This window comes from Apodemus sylvaticus, chromosome 16 (genome assembly GCF_947179515.1).
Source record: "Apodemus sylvaticus chromosome 16, mApoSyl1.1, whole genome shotgun sequence".
NCBI lineage: Eukaryota > Metazoa > Chordata > Mammalia > Rodentia > Muridae > Apodemus > Apodemus sylvaticus.
The window spans coordinates 49,430,266-49,436,077 of record NC_067487.1 but is presented as its reverse complement, the minus strand read 5'-3'; the positions used below and the strand labels follow the sequence as shown (position 1 = coordinate 49,436,077).

General features: G+C 41.7%; 1 long non-coding RNA gene across 1 annotated transcript; it reads right to left on the bottom strand.

Annotated features, from left to right (window-relative positions):
* Nucleotides 1-263: 263 nt before the first annotated feature.
* Nucleotides 264-3,836, bottom strand: LOC127666886 (uncharacterized). Its single transcript, XR_007973735.1, has 2 exons — nt 3,446-3,836; nt 264-1,520 (listed from the first exon to the last, which is right to left on the bottom strand). It is a non-coding gene; the product is annotated as an uncharacterized LOC127666886 (long non-coding RNA).
* Nucleotides 3,837-5,812: the final 1,976 nt, after the last annotated feature.

Sequence of the window (5,812 nt, the reverse complement as noted above, 5' to 3'; positions counted from 1 at the left end):
AAATGACAAAAATGATAAATGGGATTAGAGGGTCCAGAGTTGTTTTTCTGGAATAGTTGCTCAAATTTTAGAAGGATATGGATTCAGGTCATTTACTAACAAAGTGATTAGTAGACACCTGAAATATCAATGCCCCCACCTAAACCTTCACTGAGGGTGAAAATTGTCTTCGTATATATCCAACCTCAGCCATCTGCTCAGTTCTTTCAGTCCCTGTGGCGAGCCCCCCTGACCGGCAGGGAAGAAGACCACCGACACGAGGATTCTTCTCTTATCACACTTTTATTGGAGTACCGATGGATTAATGGAGAGTTGAAGATGAGAGGCGAGGGAGAAGGAAAGGGAACGGCTTATATAGGCAGGACAGGATGTTTCTACTATAGATAAGCTAGTCAAGCCGGGATAGGTTGATTGCTGTTGCTGGGCAGACTCATGCTGGGACATGGTCCAAAATGAGCTGTTTACCACACTCCTCGGCGCCATCTTGTAATGGCGAATGGTGTGGCCCCCCACACTTCCCCCTTTTCTTTTGTTTGAACAAGGTACTAGGCCAGAAGGCCAGAACAAAAATTCTCCTGCCTTGGACGTGGCATACCCTGGTTGGCTGTGACTCATCATCTCATAGGCAGAGACTCAGTGGTAGGAAGCTCCGTTCGTGCATGCGCACTCAGCCTGTATATGGCTCAACAAAAACAGGAAGTAGGCGCCATTTGAGGGCTTACAGGTAACCTGGTTAGAAGGTGGAGACAGAGATCGTCCCTCCCTGTTGGTAATTAAATCAAGTTAGACCATGTACGGGGATATCCCCTAGACTCCTTGCCACATCCGGGGTATCCTCGACCTGTCCTCTGCCGTTTTGTTGGGAGAGGGGAGACTTGGGCAGGTAACCCCTATGCTGGACGATATGCCTCCTGGAGGTAATTTAACCTCCATGCGATACCTCGTTCAACAACCTTCCCCAGGCGCTAGTCCAAACACTCTGCCATGTGCAATGAGCTAAACTCCAGGCGTGCAAGAGCTGTTTGGACCGGCTTTCTATTGCCTCAGGATAGGCAGCCATACTTCTGCGGAGGTTCCAATCTCCAGAGCCGCAAGTGCCTGCGCAATGACCACTTTATCTCATTTGCTTTGGGTTCTGAGCTTACAGACCAACTATAGCAGTAATACCAGCCCGCGGCAGACAGTAAAAACAAAGTGTTCCTGCCAAAGGAACTCGAGTCTGGTTAAAAACTTGCATTTTCAGATCGATCTGATCTTTAGATTTACAGGGTACCCCGTAATGGCAACGGGTGGAGTAAAATTGAGGAAAAACATTGGATTCATTATGCACAGGCACTGGTATTGGCCACGTGCGAGAAAAAGACCAAAAATAACTTTCACTGGCGATCGTCAGGTGAGTCAGCCACCACAGCATCATTATTCTTCTCCACATCTTTGTCATTGGGATTCGAATCCTCCTCTCTTGGGCTTTCAACTCGGCGAGTCAGCCTCTCTGGAACCCAGATCGGATCAGCTCGGTCCTGTGGAAAAACACAAACAGCTCCCCTGGATCCTATTAAAATAGGATCCGGTCCATACCAGTTATTGTCCAGCACATCTTTCCACATGACGTGCATGCAAGGAGATAGAACTGAATTTACGTGCCTGTCAGCGGCAGTTGTATTGGACTCATTAAGATTTAAGAAATTAAGCGTAAAGAGTGCTAGAGATGTTCTTTCTCGTGGGGTAGCATGTTCAGCTATTCCCCCTTTTTGTTTAATTAAGTAAGATTTAAGAGTGTGGTGGGCGCGTTTTCCAGCTGTAATTTCAGGGGAATAAAACACCTTGAACCCAACCATCACCATGGTAGAAATTTTTTCAGGAGAATTAACCATTAAGTTTGAGGCTGTTGGCTTCTTAAAAGTAGCTTTTTTCTCCAGCTGTGTTTAACTCATAGTTAAGAATGTGAAGCTCCTTTAATCATCTTCTTCTGTGTAAATTGCAGACTGACAGGACTGCCAGTAAATAACGCCCCCTTTTTACCATTTTATGTTTTCTTTTTAACACATAACATAAACACAACAATCATTCAGCCACTCAAACAATAGACAACATAAATTGACACACATATAGACAAGTTTTTGGTGCACCAAAATAGGCAACAGACAGAAATGGAACTTAATGTCCCCAAAAGGATCCAAATACTTTAACCAGAACTAAGAATATCTCCATAAGGATTCAGAGAGAAAATAGGACGTCTCCCATTTTCTTCTGTTTCCTGGAAAGTTTTGAAATTAGCTTTTAACCATTATTATTATTATTATTATTATTATTATTATTATTATACCTTTTAATACCATGTCTTGTACATGGAAAACCTGCTTTTCAGAAACCTGCTTTTTCTCTTGTTTTAAGAGTTAACCTTTTATCTTCTTTTTCTTCTGGGAGTTCTGCCAGAGAAGGGAAGAAAAACACAGTGACCTTGTAGAGAAAAACACAGTGACCTTGTAGAGAGAGGTAGGAGGGGGGGAGAGCCCAGGATTTTCTTTGTCCGGCCGTTTTAACTGTCTCTGACTTTTAAAGAATAAATTTTTTCTTCTAGAGAATTTAGCTCGAATAGGCTGCATAAATTCCTCAGGTGTGATCTAACTCTCCGTGGAGCTCCTTTGAGAGGGCTATACTTAAAGCAAGCTCTTGCTTTCCCAAATAACCGCGCAGGCTAGCAAAAAGCTGCTTTTAAAAGGAGGACAGGGGAAGAGAAGGGGGCTAGAAAAGGGGAAATCATTTGAAATGTAAATAAATTATATCGAATAAACCACTGGAAGGGCGATACGGGCCACTGGTCCCGCGCCTACTCTGGCTTTGTTCAAAATTGGCTACCGCCCATAACGATCGCTCTCATACTCTGCAGCAGTTTCTTCAAGCTCCTCCTTGTCCTCCTCCGACAATCCTTCTACTACCGAATCATCTGAAATTTCTAAGTTTGCAAACTCTTCCAGAACTGGATATAGGGGTTCCTTTTTACTTTCCCCTTGTTTTATTTTTCTTTTCTTTTCCCTTTTATTTCTGTTGTATTTTGCAGGCCTGTCTTCCTCCCCTTTTGACTCCGCTTCCAAGAGACTATCCTGTTGCGAAGCCAAAACTTTGCGCCCCTGCTTAATCAGCTCCATGTTCTTACTGTCCTTGAGGCACGAATGGACCAGCTTCCATAAAGGAATTGATCCTCGGCCAATTCTATCCTCCTGTTTTGCTCTTTCAAGGTCTTTTCCTAACTTTTCCCAGCAGTCGAGGTTAAAATCGCCCGAAACAGCGAACCAAGGCGCTGCCTTATCAATATCCTTCACTATGGTTTCTACTGTGCGCGGTGATACCCTCAGTAACACAGAAGAATCACCACGACTGCACAGAGAAAAAATCCAGCAAACATCAAAGGGTCAGCAGGGTAGTCGAGCCACATACTACTTACTTGGGGAGACTTACTCACTCCATGTGTAGAGTTCTGAATCCTTCTTGGGCCCCTCAGACGTGTCCACTGGACCTACTTCCCGGGTTTCGGCACCAGCTGTGGCGAGCCCCCCTGACCGGCAGGGAAGAAGACCACCGACACGAGGATTCTTCTCTTATCACACTTTTATTGGAGTACCGATGGATTAATGGAGAGTTGAAGATGAGAGGCGAGGGAGAAGGAAAGGGAACGGCTTATATAGGCAGGACAGGATGTTTCTACTATAGATAAGCTAGTCAAGCCGGGATAGGTTGATTGCTGTTGCTGGGCAGACTCATGCTGGGACATGGTCCAAAATGAGCTGTTTACCACACTCCTCGGCGCCATCTTGTAATGGCGAATGGTGTGGCCCCCCACAAGTCCCAATCATGATTGATGATGATAACTTACATCAAGATCACTTGTTCATTAGATGACATCTAAGGATTCATCTTATGTTCAGTGCTGGCTTAATTAATGCGCTTCTCTTAGATAAACTACAGAAATGAACCAATGCTTTTTTTTCTCTTTCTCCTCACATTTTTCCACATACATAATCTAAAGCTATAATTTATATAACATATATTTTATAAAACATAATTTCCTATGTATCTATAATTACCTTATTAAGTGTATTACTCAATTAAAAAAAAAAACGCTTTCCACAAAAGTCTGAACTCAAAATAGATAAGAATAGTGAAGAACTGGCTCAAATAATTTAAAAATAGTGTCTAAGTTTCTCTTTATCATAGTCATGAAAAATTGGCACTCCCAAAATGAAGCACAAATACAACTTTATCAAAATAATCTTACATCATATTTTAACCTGCTTATCACTTACCATCATAGAAGAGAATACGACAGAATTTCTCTATAATAGTCTGGTATAGAATAGCGGAATCTCAGCATTCAGGAGGAGCCTTGAATCTATTGTACCTTCCTCACTGCAGGCAACATAACTCCTCAGCTAGTTTATAAAAGATCCAGAAGTAGCTATCAATTCTTTCTTCCCTAGCCCAGAGCTCTTTGTACTGTTTTGTTTGGTCTGTAACTAGAGAAAGACTTCAATACACCGAATTCAAGTCTGATTAAAAACTCCTCAGGAAAAGAAATAAACTTGGGGAAAAGTAAACTTTGGCCCTAATTGTCAAAAGTGTACACAACATAAGGCATTATTCAGATTATTCATCCTTTAAAAAAAAACATTTACAGCCTTCTAGGAAATCCAAGGAAAGGTCAAGTAGTATCTCTGAGGAAGGAGTGTAAGATAATTACTGAGAAATTATTAAGAACTTTGGAGTATCAAGAATATACCTCTGAAGGTAGAAGCCTGAGGAAGTACAATGAGATAACAAAATCATAAATATCCTAAAGAAAGAAGATGACTGACAGTGCTTTAAAAAAGGAGAAGAGAATGCATCAAAGATGATATGCCCCCTAAAACATGATACCCCCTAAGCTTTCCTCTTAAAATAGAATCAATGAAAGACCAGAACATAATTTTTCCATTATTTTCTCCCCATCCATATCCAAGCATATTGAAAATGGCTCTTCCTGGCCTAGAAAGAAGTATGTACTAGTGCTTTGTCAGTTTCTCCTTGACAAAGCACTAGAACATACTTCTCTCACCCAAGTTCATGATCTCTACAGAGTTTAGTCCCCTTACTCCTCTGATCAGGAGTTGCTTATCCTAATGCCTGGTCCTGTTCTAGAACTAAATCATGCTGTTTCCCTTCATCAGGAAGTTCAGACAAAACAGAACTCTAGAGCTTCTTGCTCTGTGTAATCTAGGGAGATATGAAATTTCTCTGGGTCACTTTTGAAGAAAAGGCAGCTCAATAACTCAATGTGTGAAGTATAAAGTCAGTTCTTTCTGTCTTCTCTGCTCTCCTGCTCTTTCCCTCTACAACTCCTCCAGTCTTTGGTTCTAAACTCCATCCATCTTTCTCATTCTCTCCTACCTCCCTCTCCCCATTCTCCTTTTTCATTAACCCCATTAGATAAGGGCAGTAATTGCAGTCTAAAATGATGAGCCATTTTACAACTGTTACAATCAGAGACAGCATAGTTTACACATTGGCTGACTCAGCACTGGAATTGTCAGGTTCAGAGTGGGAAATGGTATCTCAAGACATATCAGTAGGAAAGACATTTTCTTCTAAGAATGTAATAGATTAATCAATGTTCCTCCTCATCTCCTGTTTCCTCTCTTCCCTTTCTGTTTCACCATATAGCTTAGACCAACCAGAAAAAAAAATATCATCTGGCCATTGTGGACTAAATTCCTCCTCCTATTCCCACTAGTGATTAATGGTTTTCTGAAGACCGTGTAACTGTAGTTTAAAAATA